Source organism: Dipodomys spectabilis, unplaced genomic scaffold (assembly GCF_019054845.1).
Source record: "Dipodomys spectabilis isolate Male_0828 unplaced genomic scaffold, ASM1905484v1 ptg000042l, whole genome shotgun sequence".
NCBI classification, from domain to species: domain Eukaryota; kingdom Metazoa; phylum Chordata; class Mammalia; order Rodentia; family Heteromyidae; genus Dipodomys; species Dipodomys spectabilis.
In genome coordinates, this window is record NW_024870719.1 from 12176322 (window position 1) to 12196193 (window position 19872).

The window sequence follows — 19872 nt, forward strand, 5'->3', positions numbered from 1 at the left end:
TGAAACTGCGTTTTGCAGGGATAGTAATGTATTACTCTGGAAATGGTAACATAGTTACCACTAAATTGCAGTCAGTGGCCACCCTCAGAACTCTTGAATAATCAGTGTTTGTTTTTTTTTTCTTCTTCACACATTCAGAGTGTGAGGCCCTTGCCTAACCTATCTGTTGAAAGTCAGTTAAAATAGTATTACTCTGTAGAAACTTTGTCCTCTGCTAAGCTGAGCTGGGTTTATACTCCCCTGAACTACATGTACTGTACATGCACTTAACCTGTACTTGAGTTCTGGCTTTTATTTCATTCCTGAGAAGACAACCCTTAAATGCATAAAGACTCTTACTCTATTGTTAAGGCCTGATGTCTGCCTCGGTGCCTAGCATACTGCCTGGGAAGCTATAAAATAACCAAGAAATGAAGGAGGGGTGGAAAATAGGAAAGGAAAAAATGTAAAGCAAAGAATATGGAAGTAAACGTGACACATTCAAATCTTGGACATTTTTAACGAAAAGGATAATAGCAACTAAGTACAGTGATTGTATAATTAGTGGTTTAGTAAGTAGTGAAATCATTTGAAAAATACAGAAATTTTGGGTAAATTTCTGAGGTTTATCTTGAGATTTGTGGGTTATCAATGTGGTAAGAGATTTCAGAATTCTTTTCTAGTCTTCTTTAAGGACACAAGTGGTTTTTTTCTTCCTTGCTATTGTTTCTAACATATTTATAAGGTGATTTTTTTGTTGCTTTGTTTGTCCCTTCCCCATGGTATAACCCTTGTTTTCACTGTATTTGATGTTGGTATAATTTGGGGAGGGGAAGAGAAAAAACAAATTGTTTAAATAGGGATACAGGTGGACCCATTGCAACAATGACATGCACAACATGCAATGTCGAAAAATGAGCTTTACAACTTTGGTGGGGGGCGGAGGAGGTGGGTAGTGGACATGGGAGGGCAAGGATGGTTGGGAAAAAACAAAGAGGAGGCAACAATGCTTGATAAGAAATGTACTCATTACCTTGCTCATGTAATTGTAACCTCTCTGTACAGTATTTTCACAATAAAAAAGAATAATAAATACTTAGATAAACTGAGAGTTGAAAGTAAAAATAAATAAATAAAAGTGAGGAAGGAGGCAATTTGAAAATGCTATTTTATTTTATCTTGATTGTTTATATGTTTTTGTTTTTTAAAATATTGCCTCTCAATGAAAACAAATTCAGCATAAAAACCTGAAGATCTGTAGTAGTGCTAGGAGAAAACATCTCATCAGATAAAAATACAGAGGTATTTTCTGACAAAGAGTCTATACATATCTCTTTCTACAATTTTTATCATCAGAAATTCAACTATAAGAGATAGTGCAATCAGAGAAACTTGAAAAAGATGGTATAAAACCCAGTGTCTCAGTCTAAGCATAGAAATAGACAATTTTTTGGTGAACTTTTCCATTGTATCACATAATATAAAATAAAACAAGTATAGAAAAGTTAAATATTGACATTTCTTCCTAGGGGGGAAAACTGAGTAAATTAAGTTCTTTAGTCTTTACTTGGAAAATAAGTGACTCATTTTTCTTCCTCAAAAAATGTGAGAGTAGGTTGTATATGTGAACTCTGGGAAAATACTGTGCTTATTGAAAACAGCTTCTGCAATTATTTATTAAAATTGCAGAACTATTTAAATTATCATTTAGTATTACACATTAAAATTAAAGATATATCATTCTTTGAAATAATCACAATAAATTAAGTAACAAATGGAATTTGCTCCAGTAGATCAATCAGATTCTTACTTGCTACAATCTTGAAGCAAGTATGGCACTAAATTAAATTATACTTGAATTTGGGGGAATAGTTTACTACAGATATGTGTATTTCAAATTATAATTCATAATAAAACATAAACAGTATTTTAAAGAAAGTATAAGCTTATTAACATGATCACTACAGGTAAGAATTGTCATGCTGGCCTGATAGAAATTAATACATTAAAGTAGGAATGAAGCCAGATGTGATAATGTATGCCAGTAATTCCAGCCACATAGGATATTTTGATAAATCACCAAGTCATTTTTGTGGACCTTAAGAATTTGCAAATCTAACAATTTTCATCAAGACACCAGGAGTAACATGTCTTTTTTCTTTCTTACATTTCTTTTCATGCTGATCCTGGGCTTGAATTCATGGCCTGAACTTTTTAAACAAGGTTAACACTCTACCTTCTGAGCCACAGCTCCATTTCTGGCGTTTTTAGGTGTTTAACTGGAAGTAAGAGTCTCACAGATTTTTCTGTCTGTGCTGACAGAGATGCTCAAATATCAGCTTCCAGAGTAGCTAGGATTATAGCACATGCTTAATGAGCACTAAAAATACTCACTTGATGGTTTAAGGCAAATTGAAGAATATCTTTCCACTTAAAAATAACTACAATTCAAGTCCTAAAAATAGTGTGTAAGCTAATAAGCTTGCCTCATTTTCACTACAATTAATAATTATGTATGAATTAATAGAACACAGTAGGATACACTTGGGAGCTATGCTGAAATTTCCCAGTTAGTGGACCTTATATAGTAAGACACCAGAGCTGAAGAACCTACTGCTGCTCATTTATAACTAACGAAATCACGGTTGCTACTACATGCTTACTAGAAACAACTAGTAATTAAAAATGAATGCAAGAAGATAATAGGGCACATTATGTGATATATAGTACTTAGAATCCATTGTTTTGAAATATTACAATTTCCTTGAGATATAAAATATATTTCCTTGTCATGTTTCCTTCTGGATTATTTTTCCTTTTATAAATGGATTGTTAAAATTTAATTTATGAACATTTCTTTCAACTTTTTAACAAGAAAAAGAATATGTACTATTCCTTAAAATTCATCTACATCTCTACAGGTACTCCTCATTTTCCTGGAGAGAATGCCTAAAACTCATGGCTTGTTTTGCCTTTCATCTTCAATAAGTCCTAGTGGTCCTAGGCAAGCTCTGTACTCAATCCAGGCAGGATTTAGGATCTGCTTAATAGACATGGACTGTGGGCCTTGGTAATTCATTCTCAAGTCCTCACTTTTCACCAGTCCCATTCAGTGGTTCTCCTTCATCCTTTAAGACTCAGTTTAAGTTTTGTGTTCTATTTACTCTTTTCTAGTTTCTGGGTCCTTTGTGTTTTCTGTCTCTAAATGATAATATGTCTATTTACTCTATATGTTGACAAAATGTATACTTATTGTCATGTGTCACTCAAACAAGCTAATTTAAGCACCAGGGTCTTCTATTTCTTCAGTAGCTTGTATGCCGTGTGACATTTTAAATTAGTTTTCAAGTACTGAATAGACTGTTGATTGATTGATAGGTCTATAACCAATGTTACTAAACAAGCAGGTAAGAATACAATTGCTGAATAATTACTTTAAGATTATCCAATGCTTAATGGTAAAATATAGAAATTTCAAGATCATTTTTCAAACATGAATACGACCTATTTTTAATTGTAAAGAATCCACCAAACAGTAACTTGGCATTACCACTACAATTACATTTTGATTTGGTCTTAGTAATGATAGTTAGAAATAATACAGCCTCATATGGAAGCATTTGGTAGCACTGAAACATATGTCCACTTTGTGACTTTCTACAGTCAGCAGCCAAGAAAAGATTATCCAGCTGTAAAATAGAAAACCCATGCACCAACTTCTAAAGCTTCTAGCACTTACAGCCCTGTAGTAAGTCACATAGGAAATAAGCACTTCTTTATAAATGCCTTCACAGCAGATGCTAGCCTACTGTTTCTGCCTATAATATGAATTAGCATAAATATATCTCTTATTGTACTGGGTAAATACAAACTGCCTTTTATTATTTGCACTGACACATACTTTAAAGCATGTTACCTCACCCATCACCAATTAGAGGATGCTATTAAAACATGATTGATATTGTTTGACAAATCTGGCAATGGAACAGGAAAATCCCATGTTGAAAATAAACATGAATTTCAAAAAGGTGAAGAATTGCATCTGGAAATTCTAAGGGAAGGGAAATGTACATTCATACACTCTCATATACTCAATGCTTATTTTTGAAAGTGTTGGGAAATCTTATTAGAGTGGTATTGTCAGTTATGTGAAGCATATGGGGAGAAGTAGGATCCTGGAGGTAGCCACATAGAAGGTTTGGCATTAGAAGATGGAGGACATGCAGTGCTATTCAATCAGAAAAACAACTTTGGCAGACAACCATTCTGGCTGTTCCAACTTCCCTCTCCCAGCAGGTGATGCTGTGGCACAAGAATAGTCTCAGAGGGATTCAACAGAATACCAAATGTAAGATGAAAGAATAAAGCAGAAAATCATTCTCTGTGTAACATTCATAGTTTCTCTGCTTCCCAAGTTATAACACCAGTTGCAAACAAACAGGGGTTCTATTATTAGAATGTCAAGGAAAATAAATAAACAGGACTCTAGCTCAGGTAAACTAAAATACCTTTTGGTTAAGTTTTCAAGTATCCAATGCTTGGAAGTTATCATAACATATTTCCTAGAACAATTAAAGTACAAGAACAAATTGAGGAATTGTCTATGACTCTCTCTGGAAGAAGATATGAAAGTATATACTTATTCCTTTGTCTAATTTCCCTTACCTGACTTCTTGCCTATGTTCTTGTACATTAAAACACATTAAAGGAATGATAGTCTCATAAGTTAATGTAAAGTCTCATAAGTAAACCTTTTTCTTTAACAAACAGTAAACAAATAGGAGCAAATAATATAACCTAGCAAGAAATATTGAAAGAAACAGAATTTTATTCTGTAATATAAAAGATATTTTAACAGTCAAAATAGCACAAAAGGTTAAGCTAAGTACATTTTTAAGTTGTAACAAATCATTTTTAAAAAGATAAGCAACCCAGAAACTTTTGGAAAACTAAAGATGCATTCTTCAACTTTATTTTCTTACTTATGTTTCTTTCATGTTTGGCATTATTTTTTTAAAGTTGCATATAGTGAATCTGGAAACCTGTAAGTATTTGTATTTAATCAATGAATTTTAAGTTAAAAATTTTAAGCTAAGGGTACTGTACCCCAAATAGTATATCATATAAATTACATATTATAGGAAAAAGGAAGTTTACTAGCTAAAATGCTAGGTTGGAATTCAAAATTTCTATTATTCTCACAGTGCATACTACACTTGCATCGTTACTACTTGATCATATAAATGAGAGACATGATTTATCCATGTAGTTTCATATGTGTGCATACATACATACATACTAACTGCAAGGACTTCATATATAAATATCTCTAACTTAGGCTTCCTAGAGTAACTGTTCACAGTGGTAAACTTTTCAATGCAGAGTGGCTAGGGAAAAAATCAGACACACATTTAAGTAACCACATTTAAGAATTACATTTATTACAGACACTAAAATATATAGAGACTTCTTAGTAGGGGTATTTATTTATTATTTCTAAAAAGAATTTTCAAGAACAATGGAAAATATGGAAGAATAACAAGTGACCAAGATTAAACTTTAACTTGGACTGAAGGTTTAACCCTTAGTTTATATGTGGAATCTTGCCATTGGAAATCATAATCACAGTTTCCTCCTGTAGAATTTAAGTTAACACTAATGAAAATTAATAAACATTTAATGATAAGATGGTATAATGCATAACCAATGCATACTATAACTAATTGAATATTAGTTATATCTTCTCACCATTGATGTACCTACTGTAAGGCAAATTATTGTACTTTATTATTCTATATATTTTTCTATCTAGCGGGCATAGATTATATCTTATTCTTTTATGTGTAATAATAAGCACAGATACCTATATGGTTAATCAAATGTTCATATGAATAAACTACATAATTGTGCTTATGATGGTACATAGAAATAAATCTCAGGTCATTATCATGCGCACAGATTACATTTCCATACCCATATGAGAATATAATATGTTGGAGGGATGAGAATGAACCTCCCTAATTTAAAGTTAGAAGCTCCTTCAAAGATATTCAAGGAAAGGTGTCATGTTTGCCATTAGCAATGATAACCTGATTTCTATGTTTTGATATTATCCTAAAATAGCACGATAATAGAGAGAGTCCAGCTCTTGTTCTACTCCTGTGAAGTAATGAGGTCTGGACATCCCTAAATACATCTATTCCTCCCGATGAGGATGGCAAAATGTCACCGCTGTACATTTCACAAAGGTCAGAGTATTGTCATGAAAAGCAGCAGACAAAAAGTAAAAAAAAACAAAGATCTGTAGAATCATGTTAATTATGTTATTGCTTTCCTGTGAATGAATTCTATATTAAAAAGGAGATAAGCTTTAAATAATATATCAAATGCATCTTATGAAAGTGTATCAAGAGACAGATGCTTTAAAGCAAGTGGTAATTTATTTTTTTTGCTTTCTGGAGCAACTGTTGCTCACAGTGATAAACTCTTCAATGCAGAGTAGCTAGAAAAATCAATTTACTTCTATGATGAAAAGGCCATTTGTCTCCTTATAGAACCCATGTGACACTGTTAGGCTCCTTCTAAATGATCACTCTGGACAATGCCTGTGGTTTACAAATTCCCTAATTATACTACTGATTGTGTACCACTGCATATGCCTTATCAGATGAGAATAGATACTCTAAACATCTTAATAAACATCTTGACATAAAATGAAGCTGGCTTTTTCATGTTCTATCAAGAGCAAAATGAAATGACTGAACACAATGTTCCATCAGCAGATCAGAGCCACATGTTCTTTAATTCCAATGAGTTTTAATTAACAGATCTGTTAGTAGATAACTTGGTCACTTGAAAAAAATAAGAAGAAGGTTTTCCAAAAACACATAATGTACTTTTTAACAAATATTCTGCTGATGTTCATGATTGCATTTTACAATTCCTTCTGCTAGTCTGAGAATTACAGAACAGCACAGTAAAAATATGCACCTCACATTAAAACAACATAAAAACTTATATAATGTCATTGACAATATACATCACTCATGCTGAGCTAATAGGCGACGGTGAACAGGTTAGTACAATTTTATTTGTGTGGTTTTACATTTTATTTAATTTTTATGCAAGGATATTTCTGTTTAAATGTCAAGGAAAGAAATTTTGTTTATAAGTATTACTTAGACTTGGTAAAAGTGGATTCATTTGCTTCATTTATGGAGAACTATAATTCATTGTATATAGCTTTTAGACATAGCCATTTGCACAGCTTATCATTTTATTGTCTGCTTCACATATTTAAATTGCTCATCTAATTCATACTGTGCAAGAATCTTTTGACTAGTGCAATAGCATTACTCTCATTTCTCGTATTTTAGTGTAGTCATTATTGGTGACAGAAGGTCTATAAAATTTAGGAAATTTCTGATTTCTTTACATATCATGTACTGAAGAGGAGTCTAGTATTCTTAAGTATTTTCTTCCTCTGTAAGTAAGTATCATGTGCTAATTTCTAAAGCTTTCATTCTTGATGCTAAGCTGTGAGGTAAGCAGGTTGCTGCCATTATGACTCCATAGGCCAATCCTTTGGCCAAAGATGAAAATGTGGACAAAATATGGCAAGGCTTGTGAGTCGGGTTCAACTCATTCTGGAGTCTGAATCTTAAAATCTGTGCTCAATGGATTGGAAAAATGCATGCTATTCAAGAGAAATCCGGGTTCTGAGCCAACATTGATCTGGGTTCAACAACATGTCAAGACATAGTAGCTGTGAAGCCATGAAAAACCCCTTACATTTGTAAAGCTCAGGGTTTTTTTCATATGTATAATCACAGTGCCTTCTCCTTCTTAGAGTCCTGACTTCAAATTGTGAGATTGTGCTTAGCAACTAGACTATATGCAAGCTCCAAACTCCTTTGTTTTTCTTTGTGTATGGAAATTGTTCCTTGACACTATATGTTGTGCAACTTACATGGAAAAACTTCAACGTAGGCTTTATTTACTAAAATGAGTGGTTAGATTTTGCTGTTTAAGGTGCATATTTACAATTCATACTTCTTTTTTGTATATTGGTATGCTGCTGTAAAATAAGGTACCTTCACCATAAGCAGTACGATCTTCAGTAGTGTGCTATAAGTTTAATAATATTCCAGATACACTGTTAATATTTAAATTATGCTACTTATTAATACAGTTAGGTAATGATTTAAAAACACAAACTATACATCCACTGATTTCAAGTGGCTAAGTCAAATATGATTATATTAAATGGCATTAGGCTTTGGCTTAATAATATATTGAAAATTATCCCTTATGAATTTATTACTCTTCAATTGGTGTACATTGGTTAGAAGAGAGTTAATGGGACATATCACTAGCAAGGAGAACACATTGCCCTAATACTCTTTGTGATGTGTTCGTAGACTGGATGACACTTTGACAGTCTTCTGATTCATAATCAGTTAGCTATGATATGTGATCCAATGAGAATGTTACCTGAATACATTCTACAGTATCTTGGCACATGAGTACAAGTGTCTACCTTTCATGCAGGACCTTTATCAAAGATGTAGGACTGAATATCAGAGACAGTAAATGAGAATATCCATTTAACTTAAGACATTAATGCACTTGGAAATCTCTAGAACAGCATTTAGAATCTGAGACTTCAATAAAGCTAAAGGAGAGTTATAGCTGTAGAAAATGAACAAATTATATGAGGTTTGAGTTCCATTTCGTTCTTTGTAGAATATATTATGTAATTTATAGATGCCCTCAATATTTAAAATTATACTAATACTTGAAACTTAGCAATTATATTTAACTGTTATTTGATATAGGAGTCAGGAATGGCCCCAATAATTTTATTCATTTTTCTTTTTTTTATTGTGAAAATACTCTACAGAAAGGTTACAATTACGTGGGCAAGATAATGAGTACATTTCTTACCAAGCATTGTAGCCTCCTCCTTTGTTTCCCCTTCCCATCCTTTCCCATCCTCCCCCTGCCCCCCCAATCCTCCCAGCCCCCCCCTCCCCCCGCCACCGCACAGAAATTGTAAAGTTCGTTTTCGACATAACGGCTTGTACATCTCATTGTCCAATAATTTTGTTTTATTTACTTAACATGATACGTGAACATGTGAGTGTTCCCTCCTGGCACTACCAAAATCCTAATAATTTCTCTAATTCTTTTTAATCTCCTTTTCAAATCTCACTGATACTTAACAATGAAGAATAGATATTTTTTAAATTGCAGAACTTTTTGTGGCCCTTTGACATTGTAAAAGTATGTATTTAGTAGTGGATTTTGGAGATGTATCTTTGCATGAATTATAGTTCCAGTCTGTACTTTTAAGTCCTTGACATAACTACTGAACCTGTGGTATCAACATTCCAAACAGTAAAATGAAGTAGCCACTAAATACACACTAAATAACTACTACAATTCTTCTTATGATGCCAGAAGATTCAGAGACTTAGAGTAAAATTTGCATAAAACGAAAATATGTCAAAGTTTTAGTTTTCCACTAGACTCAGGTAAATCTGCAAAAATGCCAGTATTAGTCCAGGTACTACAGCTTTAGGATACTACTCAGTAGCTATATTGCATTCTTCTCCATAAATAGGATGGAGACATTTACTCTTCATTAGTTAAGATATGTCATAAGTCTCTAAAATTATTGAGCATTATTATAATTTTATAGTCAAGTTATGAAAATAACCAATGATATTTTTCAGCCATCATTAGATTAATGAAATCTATATTCAACCAATTAAAATTCCGACAGCTCCTATGTTCCTATTACTTTCATTAGCAGTGGAGGAAGGGTAGGTTTAGGAAGCACAAATCAGGCATACTCATCCCTTTTTTATTGATCATAATAATAAACTATGGGATAAACTCTAATTTGAACAGCACAATCTTGGCCTTTGGATTTGGGAAAACTGGGGGTATTTCAAGATATTAATTTCAGGGAAATTATAAATCCAATGTTATTTCATAATTGCATAGATTCAGTTTTATGTGAGCAAAGTTATGATTAATGTTTATTGAACTCCTATATAAAAATAGATTATTAACTCAACTCACCCAGTCTTTGCATTCATGTAATCTCAAAAAAGTAGCAAAAGAATATAATTTATGACTTTCAAAATAATTTACAACTAAAAGGGTCTTAAATATTCCCTCTAGCTCCTTGAAATGACATTGAAGGAGGAACTGATAATCTTACCACTTCCTGTGAGAATCTACAAAACTACCTGGCGCCTGCTTAAAAAGATGCAAAAAATCTGTGTAGAGATGCTTTTTATTCCAAATGACCAGAATTAAACTCTGATCGTCTCTTCTCTCCTCTTCCATCTTTTAAAATCACTATTTCATCTTTGTTCTTCTTCGATTTCACCCTTCATTTATTATTCTTCATCTTTCTTCACTCCTTCATATTTTAGTCCTGTCGCTTAATTGAAAATGAAAGTTTGCTTATATGCAGCAATGCTAACATCTGGGAAAAAATAAGCATTTACATAACTTACAATGATGAAGAATTGTCTTAGAGCCTGAAAACATAATATGGAAAGTTTCCACTGAGTATTTGTTTACACAAGTAGGGTGTTGATATTCCTTGAGTCCTATCAATAATTCTTTTTTTTCTGTAGTTTATACTTTGTTTACCATGTCCTTGTACATTTTTAAAATATTTGCTTTGTATACTCTTCTTAGAAGATTCCATCTGTTCCTAATTAACACAAAAATTGTGAAATATTGACCTTTCTTCTGATCATTAGATCCAATTATCTAACTAGTCACCAAACCACAAAGATGTTTTATTATTCACTTTACTACTTTTAGACCCCCAAAAATTTGTTCTCTCAGGCCTTTGTCACAATCTAAAATATGGTATTACCACAATCTACACAAGCAAACATAATGTTTTAGAATCATAGAATCATAACATTTTAGGGGTAGAAAAGCTCATCTAACACAATTCTTTTCAATTGGGAGTGTTTAATATGTGCATGTATATATGTGAAAAATAAGACGTCAGAAAACTTTGTCCAAATATAATTTTATATGGAAATTCTATATATGTAAGAGAAAAATGTTCTGGTCCAATAGCAGTTGAGTTTTAAAATGCTGAGCTGTTTTTTTTTTATTTCCCTTAGCTGGTTTTTTATTTCCCTTTTCCCTGAAGTTTGGTTCATCTTGAGAAAATTTCGAGTAATTTATAGTCATCTTCAGAACCTCATTTGGATACCAGTTGCTCACTTAATCACTCTATTCTGTAAATTAAAAATCTGAAGTCCAAGGTCAAGGTCATAAAACTACTAGGTGTTAAATTTAGGCCTAGACCCAAGTCCAGAAACAGCACTACCAAACAGACATTGCTTTGTGTTAATCAGGACCTTTTTAAAATTGACTTGAGAGCATTGGTCATTGACTCAAATGCTCCTTAGTAAGAGAGGTTGTGGGTGTTCCACAGGACCTCATTGATTTCTATCAATCTCTCCAGCCAAATAAAGGAAACCTCCATGTACTGCATCAACCTGGAACATTTTTCTTGTGTTCTTTTTCTCTCACCCTTTTTCTTCCAACTCTATCTTAAAATACCTCTCAAAACCATAGTTAAAAAAATAAAGAATCTAAGATGCAACCAGATTGACTGACTTGTCATAGGTACTTGATCTTTTCATGAGATTAATGTCTATACGTGTTCCTTAATCCCATTGCCTTCACTTCCATCTGATTTGTCATTTTGCCTCTTTGCTCACAAAATCTGTATGTTACTCACTGAGCACTTCCTCACAATACAAAGGTAATCTGCACTGTTGGGGAAAACAAATGAAACATTTGGCTTTCCTCAATTCCTCGTTAGACCTCTAGACTAGCTCTTATATTTTATTATTTAATTTTTGTACTACTCTTTTTTTAACTGTCTCTGTTTCTTAAAACTGCCAACTGACCCAGTAAGTATGATCCCAAGTCACCAATCAGATCATACTAATCCCTTGAAAAAAAGTTTGTTGTTTGGTTTTGATTGTGTGAATATGAGATAATAAGGCCTAATGTAATATCCTAAATTCCTATTAAAATTCTAGTATCTCCTTCCTAAAAGAGCCCAGGTGCAACATTCCCTTTGGACCTCTTACTAAGCAAATTAAATGTCACTTTCTCTGTGCTTCTATGTTACTTTCAGTGTGTACTAAAGCAAATGATAAACTTTACCTGTTAACGTTACTCAAGAGTAATCACAATGGAATAGATAGATAGATAGTTTCTGTTATGAATTAGATTCTCCATATATTAATTTTTTCCTTTATTCTACTTTCTGATTGAGTAAATCTTATATTTATATAATATATATCTAATTTATTGTCACTGTTAGGAATTAATTCTACAATTCTGAGTTAATTCTACAATTCTGAGTGACACAAAATCCTGGTTGCTTTTTGTCATTGTAAATAAAGCACTAGACATTATTCTCACTTGCATTTTCAATTACTCTTGCTTCATATGTTAGATTTTCCCAGATTCAGTCTTCTTGTACGAAGAAAAGTTTCTTTAGGGTTATAGAGTTTCTCTATTAAATGTCAGAGACAGCATTAAGAAAGGGAAAGAGTTTCATGTACTGTATTCATTTCTTGGTGTAGGTTTCCTGTGTTCAATAGGTTTTCTTAAAGTGTTTCTATCTACCAAATTACTCCGCTCTATTGTGTGATTTTAAGAATTCCTCTTAAATTATTTATCACATTTAAATAGGCATTTAGGCTTCTAAAGGTCCTCTGAAACAGGAAAAATGTTTTTGATTATTTGAATTGTTTCTGCTAAAAGATACTAATAAATAAAAACCATTTCCCAAATACCATCATTGCTAACGGTGCTCAAATGACAACAATAAAGAACAAAATAAAATATTTGATGAGGACTACTGACATTTTCCAAAATTATGTAAAATGTGAACATAAATTCTTTTAGAACAGGTTTCAGTGTTGCTGTTTCCTACTATTTTAGCCATCCAATATGTGGAAAACTATACACTTTAAAATATTCAAGTACAGACTTCCTATACCTTTTTTAGACAATACACATTGTTTAGTTTACATGTATCACATATAGAAAATCTGCATGGAGCCCTAAACAATTCAGAGTTAATGTAAGTCAACAGAAGTAATAATTCTTGGAATATTTAATAATTCTGAAAGAAATTTTTATTGGAACATGTTTTCAAATTTTAATCAAAAAATCTATACAGCAAACCCTGTTTGCAAATAAACGGTGCTGATTATAAAATCATCTTCTTGGTAAATGGTTATATACTTAATTATGTAATCAAATAACATATATATAAAATCAGTAACAATATTTTCCTTTACTCAAAAATAATAGGAATTGGAAGTGGCGCTGTAGCTCAAGTGATAGAGCGCTCGCCTTGAGCTGAAGAGCTGAGGGACAGCGCCCAGGCCCAGAGTTCAAGCCCCACGGCTGACCAAAAAAAAAATAATAGGAATTATGTATGATTGTGAGCATTGTTGGTCCCAAATTGCCTAAAATACAATGTGTGTGTATATTCAAAGAATTGTCTCCACTTGATGAGAACAGTGCTCTGTTTAGTTAAGTGTCTGTCTGGCAAATGCATTGAGCATTAAAACCTCCTAAGACTGACAGAAACACAGTAAAGATGCCTGGTTGGACCTGCTTAAATTCAACCCCAGTGCTACAGGTAAAGAGGAAAAGCATTTTTTTAAGTGAGAAAGGTTGGAGATGAGGTAATTCACTGTTTTAAGATGAGCAGTGTCCTTACTAACACCTAGCATAAAACCAGCACTATACTTCTTCCTAGCCAATATCAAGGACAAAAATAACAACACTTTCAAGTAAACACAGCCCATTGAGCCTTTAAGAGGAAAGGCAATCTGTAAGAAACTAATTCTGTCTGATAGCAGTGTGAACACTGGCCCTTCAAATAGGCCCTTCAGAAAATAAGCAGCTGACTACATATTCACTTTATGCCATTTTTCATAATGTTATATCTTTCATTAAGTCTTTTAACTCACTCAAAAATATGTATATAAATTGATAAAAAAAAAAGATACATGAGTTCACAAATAGTGTAAGGACAGGAGCAGAAAACTCCATATGTTAGTAATAATGAGATCTGAGTAATTATAGAATAATCTCAGGAATATTTGCCATTTAATTTTACAATTAAGACAATTCTAACATAGACAATAGTAAACTTAGCAAAGCATTCAATAGAAGATACATGTGAACAGGAAATAAAGTCTGTGTTTTTGCTTTATTCTTTATGAAAGGTATTTATGCTTGTATGAACAAATAAAAATAAACAAAGAAAATATATGTTGATTTAGGATATTGTAAGTCTATTGAATCCCGTTTTGTCATTGCTTCACTTTTTAAAAGTTTCTGAAGTGTAGGATAGAGGCCAATATATTGTGACTCATATACAAAATATAGTGCGCCACCTGCTTTTATAAATAAAGTTTTATTAGGAGATACCTGTGCACATTAAATTACCACCTGTGGCAGGTTGTCTATTATACTAGAATGATAAAATAGCTGTGACAGAGAACATATGGCCTGAAAACTTGAAAATTACTACCCAGGCCTTCACAGAAAGTGTTTGCCAACAGCTGGTCTCTGTCATGAAGTCAGAGGCCATGGATTGTATTTCACAAGTTTGGATTGTAGGAAATATGTTTTCTCTGTCCAGTAACTCAGATACCAATTATATAAGTTTAGAATCCATGAAAGGTTCCTCTGTTCAAAGCATTGTCCGAGTTTCACATGTGAAACTTATGACTTCCTCTTCCATAAAACTACCTTCTCCCTCATTGCAGTTATTTTATAGAACCAGAAGTTATAATCAGCAGAACTTCATGAGTTTCTTTTCCTCTTTAAAAGGAAAAGGGCAAGGAAGCAGATCCAATTAAGTGGATTTAATCATTTTTTTTCTTTCACTTTCCTGCTCATTACCAATTCTTATTCATTGTGTAGCATAGTCCTTTGTTATCAACAACTTTCATTTTGCAGATGTGAGTGCTTGTGTAGACTCAGGTTAACTACCACAATTAAAGTAATCATACAGGTAGTCAGCAGAGCTAAATTTGTGAACTCATTTTTCCACTTGGTCATCACTGTGCTTCTATGTTCCTGTTGCAAGCTCTTGTTTAATTCTAATTCATGCTCCATATATTGTTATATAAAATGCTTACTTATTCTAATATAGGAGTAAAACAATACCCCCCAAAACACTATGTCTTCTATTATATTTAACCACCAGATGTCTTACCATGGAAATCTCCATCTAACAGAGTCTCAGTGCTTAGGTTTTCAAGGCCTGATGCACATACATCTGTGTTTTCTATAAATCCTCAATCATTGAGTCATGAAAAGGAAGAAAGATATGCAAACTAATGAGCACCAGAAACCTTACAATGGAGTAGCACGGAGGGAGCAATAGCATTTCACAGACAACACTCTGAAAATTAAAAATCAACCCCCTCAAAAACAACAAACAAATCTATCCAATACTAGAACTACTCAGGAGGCTGAGACCCCGAGGATCACAGTTTGAAGGCAGCCCAGGCAGGAAAGTTCGTGAGATTCTTATTTCTGATTAACCAGCAGAATGCCAGGAGTGAAGCTATAGCTCAAGTGACAGAATGTTGGCCTGGAGTGAGAAAGCTGAGCGACAGCACCCACACCCTGAGTTTAAGCCCCTGTACTTACACAAACACACACACATTCTCTCTCTCACACCCTCACACACAACCTACTATAACAATTACATATAATTAGATTTACTATATATATATATATATATATATATAGAGAGAGAGAGAGAGAGAGAGAGAGAGAGAGAGAAAGCAAGCAAAGAAAATATTTAAAATTCTGATTTTGACTGCTGTCAATAGTACTGAGCATGGGAAGAATTTTCATTTTGTAAACAGTAAAGATTTTAATATTCCCAAAACTTTCCAGGTTGCATATGTTTTGTCAAATGTCCATTCCTTCCAGTGTAATCATTACAACGCTATTTCTTTTTTTTAATTATTTAACTAAGTTTTTATTGTGAAAATATTGTACAATCACATGAGCAAGGTAATGGGTACATTTCTTATCAAGCAGTGTTGCCTCCTCCTCTGTTTTTCCCCTACCATCCCTTCCCTCTCATCTCCACAACTACATCCCTCCCCCCACCTAAATTGTAAAGTTCATTTGTCAATATAATGTCTCGTACATCTCATTGTTGCAATAGGTCAACCTGTATCCCTATTTAAACAATTTGTTTTTTCCCTTCTACTCTCCAAATGCTATTTCTTTCTATATTTACTCATATATGAATTATTTGTGGCATATCCCTATATTCCTGTGTGAGACCCTGACCAATGGATTCACAGTGTCTATAGATGTCTGGCCAAATTCTAAGCACAATAGCTTTCTATTCTATACCATGTCTGGTTTCTATGCAAATTGTCTTGAAAATTTAAATTAGCATTTACCTCAGAGCAAGGTGCATGTGTAATATTGACGTACACTACAGTACCCAGGAGGTAGAAATAATTAAGTAACAGAATTTGAAAGACAAGGATATTTAACTTGGCAAAACAAGAAATATGCATAATATGCATAATTTGTATGCTTACAGAGTAAGGATTCAAAAATTCCTTTTTAATATTAAACTAATATGAAAATGAGATACTTTATGCTCATGTAGATCAGAACTTTTGTTAGCCATTCAAATGAATGATAAAATTCAAAATATATGTAGCTAGCCTCTCTAACATTTTCTTACAATCAAATCTCTAAAAATAATATTAATGTTATAAGTAACATTTACTTTCCTGAAATATTTTTATATTTCAATTTAAAAATAATCTCAGCCGTGTGACTCTCAATTGAAGAAATGTAACATAGTAAGTACTGAGATTATTGATTTATTATATGCTATTTTTATGAAAACTTAAAGGCTCAGAAACTTTGTATTTTAAAATGTTACCCTTAAATTACATTTAACATGAAAATATCTTCGACACAGCAAAACTAATGACCATTTTGTCAGTGCTTAATTCCTTAATAAAAACAAAACTTGGAAAACCCAGAACCTAAAAGACTTCCACATATACCCATTTCTAAGCAGTTGCTTCATTCATTCTCTTTGATTCACTCAAACAATCTGCATAAATTGCCTTTGTACTCTCTGTGATTTTGAGTGCTAAATCAGCCCAAAATCTTTGTCCATCTTATAGCTTGTGAATTCTCATTTACATCCTAGCCTAGAACAAACCTATTTTCATATTATTAAGTGCAGTTGTTTATCATATAAAAACAATAATCTTGTTTAGTTAGGTTTTTTTTCCTTTTTTCCAGTAGTTGGAATTGAACCCATGTCCACACTCTAGGCAAGCACTCTACCAACTGAGCCTTGCCATCTGCTGGAGTTATTATTAATATCAGTTGACTTAGAAGATGTCAGTCCTATATAACTTTATCCTGGCCTCTGGTATTACACTGTACTGTAGGAGGAACAGAATATCAAAGCCAGTGTGAAAATAATATGAAGACAGTAAAGACACAATGTGCTATCACTTTTACAAGTCATCCCAGTCCCCACTGAAATACAATCTACTGAGTGGCCAGCCTCATGAGTAGCCCACTTTATAGCTAAAGCTAATTTACACAGGTAATAGAATAAAAACAGGCAACCTGAGAGAAACTAAGTGCAAAAACTTACATTATTTATTGAGTACTAACTGTATGCTGTATGTTGCCTCACATACTGAGATTGTAACTAGGAAAAATTAGACAAAAATCTTTGACTTCTCAAGATTTCATTTTAGAGAGATCCAGATCTGTGAAAGGGAGGGTGGTGAATTTCATTGGGCCAGCATTTTGAAGAAGAAAATATATTTTTTAAATCTTATTTCTAGTTGGTAATCATGAAAACATAATAAGTAAATTACATTGTTACTATTAACATTTTAGTGTTGAAAAACACTTCAGGAGTAAAATATAGTCTCTAATCGTCTTGGATTTTCCTTTTAGAATGTTTAGAATAATAATAAATAGTTTCAAATGGGCAACATAACTAGCATACTTAAAAGTTAATGTTAGAGATTTTCTTAGCAGTAATTTTCTAATGTCCCTTTCTTCATTTTATTTTGTGATCCCTTCTCATTGAACTGTAACTGACTCATGCCCTAATCCAGTTAGTTAATGGTTTTAGATAAAAGCATGGATTCTTTGGATTTGTTTTTCTTGTGCCACTGTTTCTGAAAAAGAAATGGAGGGAAAAAAGCAGACAAGTAACCAGAGAAAACAAAATAGTTGTTATAATTACTTTCAGAGCAATCTTAGAAAGGTATCTCCCCCAGAAAATAAATGCAAAGAATCTTGGATTTAATTAAATTGGTTTTGTTCTTTTTTTTTTTTAATCAAGGGCCTGGATACTATCCATGAGCTTTGTTGCTCAAGGATAGTATTATTTTACCACATTAAGCCAGAACTCTACCTCTGGTTTTCTGGTTTTCTGGTAGTTAATTGGACATAAGAGTCACATGGACTTTCCAGCGTAGGCTGGCTTTGAACTGCAATTCTCAGATCTCCGGCTCCTTAGTAGCTAGGATTAAAAGTGTCAGCCAACTGTGCCCACCTTGTACTCCTATTGGAAGAGAAAGACCACTTATAGTACAGAATTACTTAAGGCATTAGTCAGTGAATATTTGTTAATTAAATGTGTCAGCAGTTTTCCACCAACATCCTAAAAGAACTCATCTCCTAATGTTACCATCAACATTTGAAGATCAATTGGATAAAAAAAACTTACTTTTTTTAATGTGGTAAAGGACTAGTGTCTAAACAGATGTACTCTTTATGACTCCAACTTCCTTTCACATTAATTATAATAGATAAAATTGAATATTCTTTAGAAAGCAGAATGATAAAAAAATAAACAATTTATTTCTGCCTGAAGTATGGAACTATGTTCCTTAAAAATAAAATCAATCTGATGCACTGAATTTGGAGCTGATAGAAGGCACAAGGTCACAGGTGAATAACAAAGTACAAGTCAATACATGGCCTGACTTGGAGAGGAAAGCCCATTGTCAAATACTCATTAAAACAGAGTGCATCTATGAGCATTATATTCTATGATTTCCATCCGTATTATTCAGCTTGTACTGTGAAAGAATCAATCTCCAAGTAAAATTCAATTTAGTGACAAATTGACCAAATAAATGCAGCTAATATAGATGCTCACTTGTTACACTTAATAGAAGTGAAGCTCTTAAACCATCTTGAGATTAATCTATGATCCCATAACAAATCACAAACCACTAAAACTTTCCTCCCTTATAGTTGTACATGTAATCAGAGAAAACTAAGCATGTATTTTCATTTTGAACTTTAAATCTATGTTTTCATTCCATATTTAAGTCCAAATCATATCTGACTACAGATGACCTTGTTTGAGGAGAATGTATTTCCTATATGTCTTTGTTTATTTATTTGTGAAGGTATGGGCCTGGACACGGTGCCTTCGCTTTTACTCAAGGCTCTACCACTTGAGCCATATCTTTGCTTCTGGCTCAGGGACAGTTAATTAAGAGGAGAGTCTCACAGACTTTCCTGTCCCAGCTAGTTTTGAACTGAAATCCTCAGATCCCTGCCTCCTCAGTAGCTAGGATGACAGGTGTGAGCTACTAGCTCTGAGCTCATGGGTTTTATTTTAAAATCTTAAATTATCTCAGCATTTCTTTTCTGTGCATTTACAACTTCCAAATATTGCCTCAGTTCTTTACTCAGTTATTATTAACCCTGGTTCACATTACATTTTAAAGTTCTGCAAGGGTTCCTAGTTCATGAAAAATAACT

General features: G+C 33.0%; 1 protein-coding gene across 1 annotated transcript in view; it reads right to left on the bottom strand.

Moving 5' to 3' along the window:
- Mdga2 (MAM domain containing glycosylphosphatidylinositol anchor 2) overlaps positions 1-19872 on the bottom strand; it is a 722905-nt gene that overhangs the window by 135247 nt on the left and 567786 nt on the right. The gene's annotated exons all lie outside the window — the stretch shown is intronic.